The sequence below is a fragment of the Talpa occidentalis genome, unplaced genomic scaffold (assembly GCF_014898055.3).
Source record: "Talpa occidentalis isolate TD23 unplaced genomic scaffold, MPIMG_talOcc4v2.1 talOcc4.12, whole genome shotgun sequence".
NCBI classification, from domain to species: domain Eukaryota; kingdom Metazoa; phylum Chordata; class Mammalia; order Eulipotyphla; family Talpidae; genus Talpa; species Talpa occidentalis.
The window spans coordinates 38,223,565-38,244,367 of NW_023601212.1; the positions used below are offsets into that span (position 1 = coordinate 38,223,565).

Below are 20,803 nucleotides of genomic sequence, written 5' to 3' on the forward strand. Positions count from 1 at the left end.
ACATGGGGCAGACACAGCACCCAGTGTGAGCAATAGCCCCTGTGTTGAGGTGCTCCCCTCCCAACTCTGTTTCTCAGAGAACTACAGGGGAAAAGCACAGGTCAGCAAGTACAGGTCTCTAGCGCCACCTAGTGATCAGAGCAAAATTACCAACAAACTGATTCCCTGCTGGAACTGAGTAAATATGGAGGGAGGGAACTGTAAGAGACAGTGCCCAGCAACACAGCCACAGCATCAACACCCTGGTGGAGTTTTGGCCTACCAGTGCTGATCTCAGTCTGGCAAACAGTTTTGACACCCCTGAAGGAGCAATCCAAAGAGATGCCCACCAATACCACAATGTCCCAATGCAGGGAACAAATTAGAAAGCAAACAGCAGGGAGAAGGAAAAATATAAATAACCAAGCAAGCCCGCAGGAGGAGGACACACCACAAAAAGAAAATCAGTCACCAGAGCTCAACAAGATGGAAGAAGTTCTCTGCCTGTCAGATAGAGAATTAATAATCATTATGATTAGAAAGTATAAAGAGATGAACTGAAGAATGAACTGAAGAATGAAAATGAGACTATAAGAAAGGAAATAAAAGAAAAGGAGAAGACTAAAAGATTACTGGAAGAGACAAAGAGCTCTTGGAAAAGCAGTGAAAACAGGACTGAGGAAATAGAAGAATGGATCAGTACTCTTGAAGATACAGAAATAGAAAGAACCAGAGTTGGGATCAACATGGCGGTGGAGAAACGCTACGAGTAAGTCCTCCCATTAAAAAAAAAAAAATTAATAGGGAGGAAAAGCAGCAGGTACCTGTGAAAACCAGGACACGGAAGATAAACTGATGACTCTGGCAAACTGTACGAAGAGGAAAATTGCCATAAAAGAGGACAAAAAGAGAAGAAAGCTCAGAACCCTACTCCCTCCCCCACCTACAATGCAGGTACAGTCCAACCAACAGAAAGAAAAAAACAACAATGAGAAAAAATTACACATCAAGCGGGACTGTGAGTGGACAGGAATGATTGCAGGTACTGCACCCCATGAACAGGAACTGTGGAGAACTGTGTGGGAATCGCCATGGAAGTGAGCAAATGGCTCCAGGTGCCATTAGAGGAAAACAAGGATTCCACAGAGACCTACAAATAGTCCATGGCCATCCGGTAAACTTGCACAGAAAAGCAGCACCCTCAAAAAGCATACACAGATCTTGGCTGCCCAGGTCCCCACACCCACGACCTAGGTTTGTGGGGAGATGTGCGGGAGTCGTCACTGAGGTGAATGACCCTCACTGAGTAATCAGAAACCAGGCACCCCAGACATGGGAGTAGGGTGCAAAAGGCACCATTTCTCCAGACACTGAACTGGGCTATAGCCTGCATCCTGTATCTGAGGGCTTCGGAACTGAGACCCAGGGCATGAAATTCAGGGCATGGGATCCCCACGATGGTGGGGCACGGGGCAGACACAGCACCCCCATACCGTTGAGGCACTCCACACCACCCCCACTCCGTTCACTGGGCCCACAGAGGAAAAAAACAGTTCTGGAAGGACACTAGGAAATATCTCTGGTATCACCTAGCAACCAGAACAAAATCACCAACATCCTGATACTTGGAAACCAGGGAGCCCCAAAACACCCTCAGGTTCTGAGAGAGGGTGGGCCACGCAAACAGGGGTAAGAACGAAATAAGGTGTGGAGCAAGGGAAGACCCATTCTGGAACTGAGAGCCAGGCGCAGGATCCATCTCTCAGAGAACTACAGGGGAAAAGCACAGGTCAGCAAGTACAGAGGGAACTGAGACACTGAGACCAAGAGTGCAGAATTCAGAGCGCGGGATCCATACAGCTGCGGACACACCACCAGGTGAACACGGGGCAGACACAGCACCCAGCTTGAATAAGAGCCCCTGTACTGAGGTGCCCCCCTCCACCCACCCTCAAACCCCCATTTCTCAGAGAACCACTGGGAAAAAGCACAGGTCAGCAAGTATGGGTCTCTGGCGCCACCTCTTGACCAGAACAAAATCACCAAATACCTGATTCCCTGTCGGAACTGAGTAAATACAGAGGGAGGGAACGGTAAGGGACAGTGCCTAGCAACACAGCATCAACAAGCTGGTGGAGTTTTAGCCTACCAGTGCTGGTCTCAGTCTAGTAAACAGTTTCCGACAGCCCTAAAGGAGCACTCCAAAGAGATGCCTGCCAACACCAGGGGCACAATGTCCCAATGCATAGAACTAATTAGAAAGCAAACAACAGGGAAAAGAAAAAAGATAAAAAACCAATCAAGCTTCAGGAGAAGGACACACCACAAGAAGAAATACAGTCACCAGAGCTTAACAGTGATATGGAAGAACTTCTCGGCCTATCAGATAGAGAATTAATGATCATCATGATTAAAAAGCAGAAAGAGAATGAAAAGGAAAAAAATGATTTGAGACAAATAATCACTGAACTTAAGAATGAAATTGACACCTTAAGAAAGGAAAGAAAAGAAACGCAGGAGATTAAAAGATTACTAGAGGAGATAAAGAACTCTGGGAAAAGCAATGTAAACAGAATCCATGAAATGGAAGAATGGATCAGTACTATCAAAGATACAGAAATAAAAAGAGCCAAAAGAGAAAAGAAAGAGAGGTGCAAATGAAGAAGTATGAGGACACTGTTAGACAATTATCAGACTCTCTGAAGAGAAGAAATGTAAGAGTTATAGGCCTTCCAGAGGTGAGGAGGAAGACAAAGGATCTGAGAAATTATTCAGGGAGATAATTGAAGAAAACTTCCCAAGCATGAAAAAGGAGATGAATATAGACATGCAAGAAGTGAAAAGAACAACCAATTACCACAATGAAAAGAAAACTACAGCAAGACACATAATAGTAAAGCATGCAAGAGTCCAAGACAAGGAAAAAATAATGAAACTGGCAAGGGGGAAGAAACAGAAAACTGGGCCTTCCCTGGTGGCACAGTGGTTGAGCGCTGGGCTACGAAGTTGCCCGCAGCCTCTGCAGCGCCAGTTCGATCCCCGGGCACCAGCGAGGGTCCCACATGGCACACAGACCTCTCCTGCCATTCCCGCTGCTCTCCTCAGCAGTAGATTTCAGTCTGTCTGCCTTTCTGTTCCCCACTCTGGCTCTGGTGGGTTCTCTCACCCTCCCACGCTTCTGACTGTACCCAGTGTTTGTATAAATAAATAAATAAATCTTTTTTAAAAAAAGAGAGAGAGACAGATAACTTATGAGGGAAAACCAATCAGGTTAACTTCAGATTTTCTGAAGAAACATTACGGGCAAGAAGGGAATGGAGTAACATATTCAGCAAACTTCAACACAGCAAATGCCAACCAAGAATACTTTTATTTACCCTGCAAAGCTCTCCTTCCTCTTTGAAGAAAAAATATGGACCTTCTCAGACAAACAGAAACTCCAGAAATTCATTACAACTAAACCCCTACTCCAAAAAATTCTACAAGTCCGAAAGCCAAAACCAAACAGAGGAATGATCAAGAAGAACAGGATAAAGCAAGGAATAAAATCACAAAAAAATCCCAAAAATGGCAAATACAGATTCCAACATATCAATACTAATTCTAAATGTGAATGGATTAAACTCATCAATAAAAAGACACAGAGTAGCAGGCTGGATTTAAAAGCAAAATCCAACCTTCTGCTGTTTCCAGGAAACACATTTAACTACAAAAGATAAACATAGACTGAAAGTAAAAGATGGAAAACAATCATACAAGCAAATGGACCAAAAAGGAAGGCAGGAACAGCCATACTTATAACACATGAAATAGACTTCAAATTAAAAAAGGTAAAAAGAGACACAGATGGACACTACATTATGATCAAGGGGATAATACATCAGGAAGATATAACACTCATCAACACATACTCACCAAATGAAGGGGCACCATAATATATTACACAATCATTATCAGCTCTGAAAACAAGCATTAAAGAAAATACATATGTAGTGGGAGACTTCAACACCCCACTCTCACCAATGGACAGATCAATGGGACAAAAATTAAACAAAAAGCCCTAAATAAAAACTTAGAACTCATGGACTTAATAGATATCTATAGGACACTACACCCCAAAAAAAAGAGTACGCATTTTTCTCAAGTGCGCATGGATCATTCTCCAGAATCGACCACATGCTGGCCAAAAGGCAAACATCAACAGATACATGAAGATCAAAATCATTCCTACTATCTTCTCCAATCATAAAGGCATCAAGCTAGAAATCAATCATGAAAGGGAAACAAGGAACCCTCCCACTTCATGGAGATTGAAATCCACACTATTGGAAGGACACTGGACTAATGAGGAGATCAAAGAAAAAATTAAAAAATACTTTGAATTGAACGACAAGGAGGACACACCAATTTCCAGAATATATGGTATGCAGCAAAAAGCAGTAATAAGAGGAAAATATATGCCAATACAGGCTCACATCAAGAAACAAGAAAGAACTCAAAGAAACAACCTAATCTCACATATCAAAGAGCTAGAAAAAGAACAATAAAAAACCCTAAAGCCAGTAGAAGAAAGGAAATAATAAAAATGAAAGCAAAAATAAACAAAATAGAAATTAAAAAAACAATCCAAAAGATCAATGAACCAAAAGTTGGTCCTTTGGAAAAAAAAAATAGACAAACCTATAGCAAGGCTTAAAAAGAAATAATGGGAGAAAACACATATAAATAGGATTATAAATGAAAGAGGAGAAATCACAATAGACTCAGTAGAAATCAAAAGAATAACCAGAGATTACTATGAACACTTATATGCGAACAAATTTAACAAACTAGAAGAGATGGACAAATTCGTAGAACAATACAATCATCCAAAGCTGGACAAAGAAGAAATAGAACAACTAAACAGACGAATTACAAGCAGCAAAACTGAGGCAGTAATCAGAGCACTCCCCAAAAACAAAAGTCCAGGCTTAGACGGCTTCACAAATGAATTCTACCAAACGTTCAGCACTGAACTAGTGCCTATCCTACACAAACATTTCAAAAAACTGAAAAAGAAAGAATACTACCAAATATGTTCTACAAAGCCAACATTACACTAATACCAAAACCAAACAAAGACAGCACAAAAAAAAAGAAAATTACAGGCCAATCTCCTTAATGAACACTGACGCAAAAATCCTCAACAAAATCCTTGCCAATAGAATCCAACAACTCATCAAATGGATACTACACCATGATCAAGTGGGATTCATCCCAGGGGCACAAGGATGGTTCAGCATATGAAAATCCATCAGTATAATCCAACACATCAATAAAAAGAAAAATAAAAACCATATGATCGTATCAATAGATGCTGAGAAAGTATTCGATAAAGTCCAACATCCATTTATGATGAAGTCCCTTGAAATTCTCGGGATACAAGGAACCTACCTTAACATGACAAAAGCCATATCCAACAAACCCACCACCAATATTATTCTCAATGGCAAAAAGCTGAAGGCCTTTCCTTTAAGATCAGGAACAGAAAAGGATGTCCTCTCTCACCGCTGATCTTCAATATAATACTGGAGGTCCCAGCCAGGGCAATAAGACAAGAGAAAGACATACAAGGAATCCAGATAGGAAAAGAAGAAGTAAAACTATTTTCAGACAATATGATAATATACATAGAGAACACTAAAAACTCCACAGAAAAACTACTCAAAATAATCAACCAGATCAGTAAAGTAGCAGGATACAAAATCAACACGCAAAAATCAGTAGCCTCCCTATACACAATCTGAAGAAGAAATAAAAAAAAATCCCTCTTATAATTGAAACAAAAAAAGCAAATACTTGGGAATAAACCTAACAAAAGAGGTGAAAGACCTATACAAAGAAAATTATAAAACACTGTTAAAAGAAATTGAAGAAGACAAAAGAAATGGAAAGACATCCTCTGCTCAAGGAGTGGAAGAATTAACATTATTAAAATGTCCATCCTACCAAAAGCAATATACAGATTCAATGCTATTCCAATCAAAATCTCAATGACATTCTTCAAAGAAATAGAACAAATGATGAAATTCATACGGAACCACAAAAAAAAAAAAAAAAAAAAACACGAATAGCCAAAGCCCTACTGACGAAAACAAAGGAGAAAGGAGGTATCACACTTCCAAACTTCAAGCTATAATACAAAGCCACAATAATTAAAACAGTTTGGTATTGGAACAAAAACAGACACACAGACCAATGGAACCGAATAGATAGCCCAGAAGTAAAGCCACACTTATATATACAACTAATCTTTGACAAAGGATCAAAGACTATGCAATAGAACATGAACATGAACAGTTTGTTCAATAAATGGTGCTGGGAACACTGGACCTCCACATGCAAGAAAATGAAACTAGAACACTACCTCTCACCATGCATAAAAATCAACTCCAAAATGGATAAAAGAACTGGACATAAGATCTGAAACCATAAAATATATAGAAGAAAATATAGGTAAAACACTATAAGACATACATCGCAATAACATCTGGAAAGACTCACAACCCATAGAAGTGATAGTGAAAGCAAAGATAAACAGGTGGGATCACATCAAACTGAAAAGCTTCTATACTGCCAAAGAGACACTAACCAAAACAGAGAGACACCCCACTGATTGGGAAAAAATCTTTGCACTCCAGCCAACTGATAAGGGACTGATCACAAAGATATACAAAGAACTCATAGGGCTCAACAAAAACAAAATAAACAATCCAGTCAAGAAATGGGCAGAAGAACTTAAAAGACATTTCTCCAAAGAGGAAATACAAACGGCCAACAGGCATATGAAAAAATATTCAACATCCCTGATAACCAGGGAAATGCAAATTAAAACCACATTGAAATACCACCTTACACCAGTAAGAATGGCACACATCAAAAAAAAACAAGCAACAACAAATGTTGGCAAGGATGTAGTGAAAAATGAATTCTCCTACATTGCTGGTGGGAGTGCAAACTGGTCCAACCACTCTGGACAGCTGTCTGGAGGTTCCTTAGTCTACTGAGCTCCCATACTACACGGCAATTCCACTACTAGGGATCTACCCAAAGGACACAAAAACATTGATTCAAAGGAACACCTGTACACCTATGTTCATTGCAGCACTATTTACAATAGGTAAAACCTGGAAACAACCCAAATGCCCAAAAATAGATGACTGGATCAAGAAGATGTGGCATATATACACAATGGAATATTATTCAGCAATCAAAAAAGATAAATTCATGCCATTCACAGCAACATGGATGGAGCTAGAAGTAATTATTATCACCACAGGGGACTATGGTGATGGTGCATGGGTGCATTGGTGAAGGAATTCATGGGGACTCAACCTGAGGGTGTGGGTAGAAGCAAATACTGTTTAAAAATGAACAATGATGTAAAAAAAATTTTCTTTAAAGTTGCACATTTTAGTCAGCAACATTCTCAAGAATTTCCGTTTTTTTCATTCCATGTGGATTTCATGAAGTTGTTTTTAGAGCATACTTCAGTAGCAACAAGAACAGCAATACTGTAAGGAGAAAAAGTAATGGTTTGCACAATAAAGCATTGATAAAGTGGGTGGTATAACACTTGATATAATGGCATGAGCATAGTGGACTTCACAATAGGTCTGCCTTTCCGGTGGGAAAGGTATTAACCTGTTGATTATCCTTTGGGCTGAAATCAGTCTCTCAAAGACTGTTTTCTTAAAAAAAAAAAAAAAAAAAAAAAAACCACTTGATTGTGACTTTAAAATCACTCTCTTGTTAAATGAAAAAGATGGCTCATGCCTTCTGGAATGGAATACTAAGGTACATCTACTGTACTTGTTTTGACCAGTAGATATTTACAGAGTCCCCCCTGTATGACCAGTGATCCACAACGTACTATGCCTCTCTCACTACATAACTTCAACTTTCCTTATATTGCACCTTCAGGAGTAACAACACAAGTTGAGGCAAAGTTAATTGGAATGATTTTGTTTTCTCTTGGCTAAGGTCCAGATTTCTTTACTTGGGACTCAGATGGTTAGCAAAAATTGTCTTTCTGTCCTGATAGATGAAGGAACCCCACCTCAAAATTGGGGAAATTTTCATTGGGAGGTGTAATGAACAATGGAGGTCAAGCCCAGGGGATAAAAGAACACCAGGGAGAATGGACCATAGTGAGTAAATGATTGCACCACTATGTACCACAAACCTCTAAGTCATATACTTTAACGTAGTTACAACTGTTTACACACTTATTTTGTAACTATGGCATTACTAACGTCATTGCCACTTATAACAGAATTATCATTACCAATCCATTATTTACAACCAGTAATGTATTATACTTTGTTTTCTAATGGAGCTTTTATAGATTAAAAGTATTAACTTTAATCAGACAAATATATTTTGTTTTGCATTCTAATTTTCTGAAAGGCACATTTTCTCAAATTCATAAATTTAAAATTTGTGGTCTAATTACTAATTTTTTTATTTCTGCAATTTTTTTGCAAATTCAGAAATAGCTGCATTTATGTGCCTTCTGATACCTTGATGGTCTCTTGTTACACATTTAGTGTTTGAAATCTTTTTGGAAATGTGAAGATAGGATTGAACATTATATTTTACTGAAGAAACCATTAGCCATTAAACATTTAGTCATCTACTTTAAATAATATGATTTTTAAATCCCAAATCATGGTAAGCATCATGTTAAATTAGAAGTTCTGGAGTTGTTACTTTGAAAGAAAGAAAAATAAAAATTCCTACTCTTGCCATAAATTTAATGAAATATCAAATCAATGTAATAAGACCTAAAGTGAAATAAATGTTTTCAATTACTAATTCAATGAGTCATATATATACCCTCTTGTTTATTGTAGAAATACTTAGATTAACTAAGAGTTGGAACTTAAGTACCCATCAACAGACAAATGCTTAAAGAAAATGTGGTACTTACACACAATAGAGTACTACTCAGCTATTTAAAAAGCAGCTGAGATGTTGCCATTTGCAACAAAATGGAATGAAACTAGAGGTTAACAAGCTTAATAAGTCAGATGGATAAAGACTAACACTGTGTGTGTATATACACAGTGTATAGAAAAACAAGAGGATGAACTAACTGAAGCAAAAATAAACTTTTAGACTATAAGACCAATTAATGGTTACTAAAAGAGGAGGAAGGGGGATATCAAGGTATAAAAGGAAACAGTTACATGTGATAGATAGAATTGTACTTTTAGAGGTGAAGTTAATGTAGTATATCTACATTTGGATTTTCAATGATGCACACCTGATATTAATATAATTTTATAATGTACTGTTACTTCAAAAAAATAACATTTTGGAGAAATTAGAACTTTAGAAAAAAATCTTAAAAATAATAATAAAAATCTAAAAACTGGCATGATACTTCATAAACACAGAAAAATAAAAGGTTTTCCCAATATGATAGCAAAATCAGAGATACAATATGAGGGATACCTTAATGGAATCAAACCTAAAGTACACTAAAAGTTGTCAATAAATTTTCAGAATATGCATTTAAAAAGAAATACAGAAATATCCCCCAAAAGGCCAAAATATATAGAATTAAATGCCTGTTGTTGGAATGAAAATATGAATATAATAAAAATGTCCATTCTTTCTAAATTAAAATGTAACTTTAATGTAATATTCCTATAAAATTTCATGTTATTTTTCTTGCCACAAGAACAGTTGATTCTAAAGCTTATCTGGATAAACAAATTGGCACCAAAAATAAAATGATTATAGAAAGAAATGATGTTAGGTAACCTCTTCTATAAATGTTTAGATATTAAAAAGTAGATAATTAAAAATACAGCACACAGTCCATTTCTTTAAAAACCATACTACATACATCTCCCTAGTCTCCTAAATTCATTAAGTAGAATCCCAAACTCCATACAAGTTGAAGCAAACACTAAAGAGAAAGTTTGACCTATTTACATCTTGAGATTCAGTTGAATGTTGACTGTCATCTGAAGGAACTTGCTTGAAATATAATGTGCAAAATATGCTCGCGAAACACACAGTGACTTCCGCAGGAATGAAACACACTCTCATTGTCTGATCTTGTTCTGACATCTCAGGACTGTTCACTTAAACCAGACCAGGGTGACAGAGCCCCTCAACAGCGGATTCCCTCAGGTTCTGAAAAAATCCTGTGTCCCCTTGGCCTCCTGTTAAGTAGTAAAAGCAGCACCGAATTTAGAAAGCCTTTGGGATTTTATGAAATTGTATATATTTTCACTATATTTTTTCATCGCTGTTGTATTTATAAGTAAATATCCTGAAAAAGCTAGCTATGAGGAGGTAATGACATTAACAAAAATAAATGAGTAATAATAACGTTCATTAAAAAAAAAAAAAATATGGCACAAAAGACTTACCATGCTCTCTAGGGCATATAAGATCATACCAAAGCTAATCATTTATAGTGTAACAATGAAATATCTTAATTTTTTTAAAACTGAGCAAAAGACATATTTCTTTTTCTAAAATACAATGCAGGGCCTCCCCGGTGGCACCTCGGTTGAGCGCTGGGTTGCGAAGCTGCCCGCAGCCTCTGCAGTGCCAGTTTGATCCCTGTCTGCTCCCCGGCCACCGGAGGAGGGTCCCTCATGGTGTGCAGACCTCTCCTGCTGCCCGCTGCTCCCCTCAGCAGTGTACTTCGGTCCTTCTGCCTGCTCTGCTCCCTGCTCTGGCTCTGGTGAATTCACTCACCCTCCCGCGTTCTGACTATACCCAGTGCTTGTATAAATAAATAAATAAATCTTAAAAAAAACACGATAAAAAATAATAAAATAAAATACAATGCATAAAAATTTAAAAATCACATAAAAAGCTTAGAAAGAATATGAATATCTAAAAGAAGTGAGTATATTTGACTACATTTAGAAATTTTATAAAATTTATGTAAGACAAATGAAAGTGTAAACAATGATTGATACTAACAATACATATTAATTTTTTTTAGCTAAAGGGGTAGCAAAAGTACAGATAATTAAAATACAAAACATACTGAGATGCAATGTAATAAAGAACTTTTGATGATTTTCAAATTTCTGAGCCAAAGTCCTAAGAATTTGGTAAATCTTGTTCAACCCTTTGATTCAGGTTTATGATGAGTTAAATACATTTAAATATACAGGGTCCCTTCTTATAACTTGCTGTATAGAGCACATATAAGGGAAAGATCCTGGTGTTGGTTCAGAGATATACATTGGAATCCGTAGCTACCCCCAAGGGGTATGACTACCAAAATCAAGTCTACTTTGTTTTAGCTCCCTAACTTCTAGAGAATCTTCATCCTCACAGCACAAAGTAATAATAGAGCATTTTATTTAGTGAGGCACAAAGTTATTCCATCCTGGAAGCTTCCAACATTGTAAGGCTTGCCTTATATTGTACAATTATTATATTGTAATTTGGCTCAACCAATAGCAAAGGAAGCACAACTGCATCTCCCAAAGATATTAACTGATTCTATCCCTTAACCCCTTCTGAAGGCAAACCTCTCATCTTTAACAATTATTCATGGAAGAAACAGAACCATTGAGAGTAAACTCCAGTAATCTCACCTTGGGAAGTCAGAATATCCTCATACGCGTAAAGAAATGAGGTATGCGGGGTGAATCACTTTCAGCAGCATCACCTTCCAAAATTTCCAACATGGATAAAGAGATAAAATTTCAACAAAATGCTCCCAATTTTAAGACCTTGAACTTGTAAATAACTTTAGTATCAACTGCAGCCTACTGCTTCTTGGGTTCCTTTGTTTTTGACATTCACTACAGTAGTTGATGCCCTTTTTTCCATTTCCTTCCTATGTATCTTTCACACAAACTTTATCTGTTTCTCCTTTTATTACTATCAGTTTCAGTTCAAACTCATTCATTCATTTATTCATTCAGGAAATAATTATCAATAATTACTATATGTTAAACATATATGTTAAACATATAGTAACTGTTGGCTATGTTCTGGAATGAAAGAAGAGATGAGATTACCCCTGCCATCAAAGAGACAATATACACAAAATAAATAAATTTAAAACCACACAATAGGTGACATCATATAGATAGAGTACAATTAAACTTGTCCAGCTCTATCAATGGGGGTAAATAAGAGGGAGACAAAAAACAGGGTATCCAAAATTAGGGGGAAATTTGGAATAAATCTCAAGGAAGAATTAAGAGTTTTCAAGATAAGAAGCCTCCAGGCAGAAAGAAATGGGGCATAAAAATGGGAAGTAGTCCTAAGTGAAAGAAGACAATAATAAACTACATATTATATGGTTTCCTTTGTATGAAATACCCAGAATAGGCAAATCCATACAGACAGAAGTTGGATTAATGGTTGCAGGGCTAGAGAAGTTAAAGATAAGTGAATGTTTCATGGTATAATGTTTCCTTTTGGGGTGATAAAGTTTGGAACTAAATTTTCCTTTTTTTTTTAAAGATTTATTTATTTTTATACAAGAACCGGGGTACAGGGCAGATATACAGGAGGGTGAGAAGAATCACCAGAGACAGAGCAGGGAACACAACAGGCAGAATTACCGAAATAAACTGCTGAGGGGAGCAGTGGGCAAGACAGGAGAGATCTGCCGCGCCATGTGGGACCCTCACCAGCCAGCCGGGATCAAACCGGTGCTGCAGAGGCTGCAGACAGATTCACAGTGCTGCTCTCAACCACCTGCGCCACCAGGGAGGCCCTGGAACTAAATTTTCATATAGCATTGTGAATGCACTCGATACTACAGAATTATTATACACTTTCAAATGGTTATAATGACTACTTTTATGTTATCTGAATTTTACCACCATAAAAATATTGCATTGCATACTTTGGACATCAAAAGTAGTCCTAAATGACTATGGTGGAGTAATGTAGATGATTTGATAGTGGTTGTGGTGTGGCTACATACATCTGAAGAGAAGTAAAACTATACCCCTAAGTCATATACAGTGTTGTAAACAAATGTTACCTCAATAAAAAATAAACCTAACAAAGAAGGTGAAAGACTTATACAAAGAAAATTAAAAAGCATTGTTAAAAGAAATAGAAGAAGACACAAAGAAATGGAAAGACATCCCCTGCACATGGACTGGAAGATTTTAACATTATCAAAATGGCCATCCCACCAAAAGCAATTTACAAATTCAGTGCAGTTCTGATAAAAATTGCCATGGCATTCTTTAAAGAAATAGAACAAATACTGCTAAAATTCATATGGAATCACAAAAATCATAAAAACCAAAGTGCTCCTAACTAAAAAGAAGGAGAATGGAGGCATCACACTCCCAGATTTCAACCTATACTACAAGCCATAATAATCAAAACTAGAATAAAAACAATAATCGAAACTGGAATAAAAACAGACACACAGACCAATGGAATCAAATTGAAAACCCAGAAATAAGACCACACATATATGGACAACTAATCTATGACAAAGGAGCAAAGACTGTGCAATGGAACAAGGATAGTCTGTTCAATAAATGGTGCTGGAAAAACTGGACCACTACATGCAAAAGAATGATACTAGACTACTACCTCACACCATGCACAAAAAACAACTCAAAATGGGTAAAAAAAAAAAAAAACTTGAACATAAGACCATAAAATATATAAAAGAAAACATTGGCAAAACACTCCATGACTTACATGTCAGAAACATCTTCAAAGACTCATCCTCTGAAGCACAGAAAGTGAAGAAAAAGATAACCATCTGGGACTACATTAAACTAAAAGCTTCTGCACAGTAAAAGCTATAACAACCAAAACAAAGATACACCCTACTAATATGAGAAAATATTTGCACTCCATACAGCTGATAATGGACTGATTGCAAAGATCTACAAAGGGCTCACATGACTCAACAAAAACTAAGCAAATGACTCAGTCAGAAAACAGGCAGAAGAGCTAAAAAGACACTTCTCCAAAGAGGAAATGCAAATGGGCAACAGGTATATGAAAAATGTTCAATATCACTTGTAATCATGGAAATGCAAATCAAAACCACAATGAGATACCACTTCACACCATTGAGAATGTCCCACATTAAAATAACTTCCAACTACAAATGCTGGAGAGGATGTGGAGAAAAAGGAACTCTCTTACACGCTAGTGGGAATGCAAAATGGTCCAACCGCTATGGAAACCTGTGTGGAGAGCCCTCAAACTACTGAAAATGGAGCTACCATATAATCCAGCAATTCCACTCCTACACTGCCTACTTTAGTCACTGGAAAACATAGATTATGAAATATATATCTTCATATAAGCATTCCTTGACATGTTTTATGTTTTATCATTAAATTAACTTAGAATCACCACTCTTACCACTACTTTTCAGCATAGTATTGGAAGTCCTAGCTAGAACAACTAGACAAGAGAAAGATGTAAAAGGAATGCATATTGAGAAAGAGGAAATAAAGATATCATTTGCAAATAACTTGATAATATACATAGAGAACTTTAATAAAGACTCCGTAGAAAAATCAGTTAAAACAATAAACCAGTTCAGCAAAGTGGCAGGTTACAAAATCAATACACAAAAAACAATTTCCTTCCTATATGTACACAGTCACCTAGAGGAAGAGGTGACTGTGAGGAAGAGGAAGAAATTTTTTTTAATCCCATTTGCCATCACACCCAAAAAAATTAAAAACATAGCAATAAATCTAACAAAGGAGATGAAGGACCTCTACAAGGAGAACCATAATCTATTGATAAAAGAAACAGAAAAAGACATAAAGAAATGAAAAGATATTCCTGCTCTTGAACTGGAAGAATCAACATTGTCAAAATGGACAATCTGTTACAGGGCAGGGAGAGGGGCAGCCCAAACCCCACAAACCTGCCTATTCTAAATGGGTTCTGCCATCCGCCGCATCAACACAAAACATGTGAGACTTTAATGGGAAGGAACTTTAATACAATTAGGAAACAATACAGGAAAGGCAAAGAATCTAGTTTCTAAATCAAGCACCCAAAGTTACCCGTCTCCTCGTGGGTAAAACTCCATCCAAATGGGATTGGCCCAGAGCAAGGCCCCAAAGCCTGCCACAAGACTAAAGCATCTTCCAGTGGGAACCCACAGAAAAGGGTCAGAAACAACCAGACAAGCCCGGAAGGAAAAGAGCAAAATCAGAATCAAGATAAAAGCTGCCATTGTCACCTCTCCACAGGTCTCACCCACATCTGTGTCACCCAGTCCACCACCAAAAGACAAGCACAGTTTCTTCACGTGTCTCTAGGCTCCATGTGCCTCCTCCTGGTCTCCTTCTGGCTCTCCATCCTGTTCCTTCCTTCCTCAGTCTCCTCTGCAGCTTCTTCTCTCCCTGCTCAGCTCCACCCTCCATTTGGGTGGGGCAGGGAACCTGGAACCTCCCCCTTTCCTAGGGACCACCCTGTTACAATCCTACCCAAATATTTTTACAGATTTAATGCAATCCCAATTTCATTAGCATGCTTCAAAAAAATGGAACAACTATTACTGAAATTCAAATGGAACCGCAAATGACCCCAAATAACCAAAATGGAGCTACACTGACAAAAAAAAAAAAAGGAGGAGGGAGGGAAATGGTATCATACTTCCAAACTTCAAACTATACTGTAAAACCATAATAATTAAAATGGCATGGTACTGGACCAATAACAGACACAAAGACCAATAGAATAGAATTGAGAGCCCAGACATAAAATCATATATGTCCAGATAGATATGGACAACTAATTTATGATACAAAACATTGACTATACATTGGAACAAATGGAAAGCCTCTAGAATAAACAGTGTGGAAAAATTGGACTACCACATGCAAAAGAATGACATTAGACCACTATCTCACACCATACACAAAAATCAACTCAAAACTGAAATGAACAGACACCCTACTGAAAGGGAGGATATATACATCTGACAAGGGACTGATATCAAAGATCTACAAAGAGATCACACAACTCAACAAAAAGAAAACAAATAACCCAACGAAAAACTGGGTAAAAGAGCTAAACAGTCACTTCTCCAAAAAAGACATACAAGTGGCCAATAGGTACATGAAAAAATGTTCATCATCACTTACAATCAGGGAAATGCAAATGCGAAACACTATGAGATACCACCTGACCAATGAGAATGGCCCATATCAAAAAGACCAGAGACAAGTGCCGGAAGAAATAGAACCCTCTTACACTGTTGGTGGGAATGTAGACTAATTCACCCGCTATGGAAAGCAATTTAGAGGTTTCTCAAAGGTTAAAAATGGATCTTCCTTATCACCCAGCAATTCCACTCCTAAGTATCTAGGCAAAGAACATGAAAACACTAATTTGAAAGGGAACCTGCATCTCTAAGTTTATTGCAGCACTATTTACAATAGCCAAGCTATGGCAGTGACCTAAATGCACCCCCCAAAAAATGAGTGGGTCAAAAATATGTGGTACATATACACAGTGCAACACTATTCAGCAATCAGAAAGATAAACTCACACCATTTTTTTTGTTTGTTTTTTAAATTTCATTATCATTTATCGGAACATAATTCATATACCATAAAACTGGGAAACTTTACAATTCAGTGGTGTTTGAAGTATTCACACAATTGAGCATCCATATCTAATGCACAACATTTTTTATTTTACCCAGAAAGATATCCCATACTCATTAGCAGTCACTTTATCGGCCCCTACTCCCCAAACCCTGGCAATAACTATTTCTTTCTTTCTTTATGGACCTGCTAAATCTGGACATTTGATATAAATTGAATCAAAAAGTATTTAGCTTTTGTGTCTGGCTTCTTTCAAATAGCATGCATCAGAGCCTCATTGTTTTGTTTTGTTTTTAATATTTTATTTTATATAATTCTTACATCATTTTTCATTTTTGCACAGTGTATGCATATTCATTTTGGTTATATTCCCCCTACAATTCCCACTCCCCTTATTTTGACCCTGATCCCTCTTTTTCTCCACCACCCCCCCATTAGTGTGTCTCTGGCTTATAGTTGCTTGTTAATTTTGATTTTTCTTTATTATAATTAGTCTTTTTCCTGGTCCCTTATTTAGGTTTTCTAAATTCCTGCTATGAGTGAGATCATCCAATATTTTTCTTTTTCTTTCTGGCTTATTTCGCTGAGCATGATCCCTTCCAGTTCCATCCATATTGCTGCAAATTGCATGTAAACTCACGCCTTTTACAGCAACATGATGGAGCTGGAAGGGATTATGCTACGCAAAATAAGCCAGCAGGAGAATGATAAATACCAGATGGTGTCGCTTATATGTAGAATATAGAGAAACTAAATAAAGTGTCAGACAAAGACAACCTTTAAAGCAAACCCTTGAGAGCTGACCATCTATCTGAGGCATCCATAGGGGGCGGGGGAATGTTGAGAACAGGCAGAGCCAGAACACAATGAGGGGTTTGTGGTGGGCAGGTTATAGCAACCACACCTGATCCTGCACTGTCAAAACACTAACAAGGATATAAAACAATGTACTTAAATAAATGATTTACATACTCATGACTTAAAAGAAACAAATTTATACTTTTGCTCTTCTGATAGTGAGAACTTGAAATGGATCTTATTGGGTAATAAAAAATGAAGAGTTGAATTTGTCTTTTAGTGGTGAAATCACAGTAAAACAGGTGTTGATTAATAATGATGCACACCTGAAACTTATATAATTTTTAATGCAATGTTACTTAAGTAAAAATTATATTAAAAGATGTTTTAAAGGTTGGATTTCTCCTGGAGACACAGGGAATATCCACTAATTTTCCTATTTCAGTTTGTAGTGCCCACATATGTTCCTTAGCCCATGGCCATTCATTCATCCTCAAGTCAGCAGCATAGCAATTTCAAATCTATCTCTGACATCTACACTTCTCCCTCCTGTTCCAACATTGATACAATCAGTGTAATTACCTTAAACCAACATGGATAATTAGGACTAATCATCTTAAAGTCAGTGTAAAGCAACCAACCCATTCTGAGCAGGTTTATGAACGGTTCTAGCAGCCACATGCTCTTCGCCGTGGTTTGTAGTCGCTCCAACACTCCTCCGTACACTCCACTCCTCCACCCTTAACACCGCACTACCACCACACCGCACTCTGCTGCACCACCCTTATATTATCAGTCTTTTAGCGCAGGTGTACCCACTTCAGGTGCCCGCCATCAGGCATGCACCCAGGATCACAGGGCTCTCTCATCTATCCTGATGGCGGAAGGGCAGAAAAGCCTGATACCTTTTACCTTACCCTACAGTCCACCCCCTCAGGGTTTTCTGCCACATAGTCTACGTATGTACAATTTTTTTTAAGCAAACATAAACAGTGCAGCCCTGGACCACAAAAGCAAACACACCACAAAATGACTAAACTTAATTTTCCTAGGGGCGGAAGGACAGAGAAGTTACCGGTACCAGCAATGGGAGATCCCTCCCATCGGGCAATATACATGCCAATTTGGCATCCGAAGACAATATTGTTGCTGGCATCAGTGGCCTTCCAGGGCGTGAATACCACACTCGCTTTGCCAGTGAAGAGGCATCAGTGGGTTCTACATGCAGCAGGAGTGGAGAGCTCATAATGGGCCACAGAGTTATTACAAATGTCCCCTTGAGGATTGCCTGCTGATCTGTCACTCCAGGGTGGGTAACACGCACCCGTGGCGGCCACTGCGCACTCACCCATGGTTTTATCTGTAAATTGGCCTCCAGGCCACGACCCCAAGGGGCTATCAGAGCCACCCACCGCATGTGGGGAGCCTTCACTGTCCAGGGCCATTCCCAGTCCACAGTCTGCCCTGGGTCCACTCCAGTTGGGGCTGGCAATAGGATGTTGCCCTGCTGTCCAAGTCCCGGTTTTAATAAGATGTCTGACGTCTTTATTTGTAATTGGATGGGAGCAGCGGCACGATGTAGCAATGCCTCCACTGGAGCCAGGCCGCCTCTCCTGCTCCTCTCATTCAATGTCTGCAACACCTCCCAGAGACGTCGGCTCCACCCGGCCAGCGTCTGAGTGGGGGCAGTGGCTCTTAGTCCTTGCTTCAGTAGGCCATTATACCTCTCTATAATCCCTGCAGCTTTGGGATTATAGGGAGTGTGAAACTTCCATTCAACACCCATGTTCTTGGCCCACTGCTGCACCCGGGCTCCTGTAAAACGAGTCCCTTGATCGCTCTCCACTACCAGCGGACGTCCATATGCAGCACATAGGCGTGCCAGTGCTGCCAAAACTGCCTTTTGGTCCGCATGTGGAGCAGGGTAAGCTGCCAATAACCCGGTAGCAGTGTCCACACAGGTGACAGCATATTGTTGTCCATCGGAGCGAGGTAGTGGTCCAATGATGTCAATCTGCCAGCGTGTCAGGGGTACCTGCCCCCGCAACACCTGGCCTGTAGATGCAAAAGGTCTCCGGGGGTAAGTCCTAGAACATACTACACATGTTTCACATGCAGTCTGGATTTCTTTTAAAGTTACAGGTAGACCCCAGGCACGTACAGTGGCCCACATTGTCTTCTGCCCTGCGTGGAGCAAGCGCCTGTGTAGCCACTGCGCAACATCCCGCCCTGGAGCAGTTTCAAGCCATCGAACCCGGGCTAGGGTATCTGCCTCATCATTGCCTGGTGAGGCTAATGGGGCATGTCCTGTGACATGATAAACAGTCACCTGCTTCTGATGCCCCAGATCCCATAGATCTTTCCATAGGGCCTGGCCCCACAATGGCCGATGCATAACTGTCCAGTCATTTAAATTCCATGTGGAAATCCACAGTGTCAGACCCCTGTACACAGCCCAACTGTCAGTACAGATTACTACAGGGGAAGGCTCATGGGCCACCACCATCCATACTGCTCGCAGTTCAGCCCATTGGCTGCTCTGTCCCGTCCCAGTTTCGAACCAGATAGTGTCTGTTTCTGGGTGTACAGCCACCGCTGTCCAAGAGGCTGGCTGGCCCCGGCTGGAGCCATCTGTATACCAGGCCTCTGCTGGAATCGGTGCTCGACCCTCCTTGTAGGGACTAGCTTCAGGTTCGGCTTCTATACAGGCTTCTGAATTTGGTTCCATACTAGTATATGTCACAGGACCAAGAACCTCCTGCAACTCCACCCTTAAGGGGCTAGTTGACAGGGTGCAGCGCTGTTCTAAGTATGCCCCCCACTTCGCCAAAGTGGGCGTTTGAGCAGTGCCACTATGGGGCTTTGTTGTCCAGTCCCGTACCCATCCAGCTATTGGGTAAGTGGTTCTCACTGAGACAGGGGCTGTGGCAGTTATACTTTCTGTGGCTAGTAAGGCTGCATATACCGCAGCTAACTGTTTCTCAATTAAGGAATACCTAACCTCAGCCCCCTTCCAGAGTTGGGACCAGAACCCAATAGGCTGTCGTAGCCTCTCTGATTTCTGCCAGAGTCCCCACCCGAACCCTTCCTGAGTAACATGTACATCGAGCTCACAGGGTCGGGCTGGGTCAAAAACCTGCAAGGCCTGAGCAGTCTTTATAGTTCGTTTGGCCGTGGCAAATGCTGTGTCTGCCTCAGCTGACCAATCCCACCTGGCTCCCTTACGTATTAACATATACAAGGGCCATAAGAGCTGGGCCATGTGAGGTATAAATGCCCTCCAGTAACCCAGCAGACCCAGAAAGGCTTGCAGCTGCTTCACTGTGGTTGGAGTGGGGTAAGCTTGAACTTTATCTATCACAGCTTCAGGGATAACCTTTGTCTTACCCGACCAAACAACTCCCAGGAACTTAACTGACAGTCCAGGCCCC

General features: G+C 39.4%; 1 protein-coding gene across 1 annotated transcript in view; it reads left to right on the top strand.

Annotated features, from left to right (window-relative positions):
• The window catches only part of LOC119242148 (olfactory receptor-like protein OLF4), a 46,285-nt gene that overhangs the window by 14,449 nt on the left and 11,033 nt on the right, over nucleotides 1–20,803 (top strand). The window contains exon 3 of the mRNA XM_037507919.2: nucleotides 18,425–18,681. The gene's annotated coding sequence lies outside the window, so the exon portion shown is untranslated. The remainder of the gene's footprint in view (nucleotides 1–18,424; nucleotides 18,682–20,803) is intronic.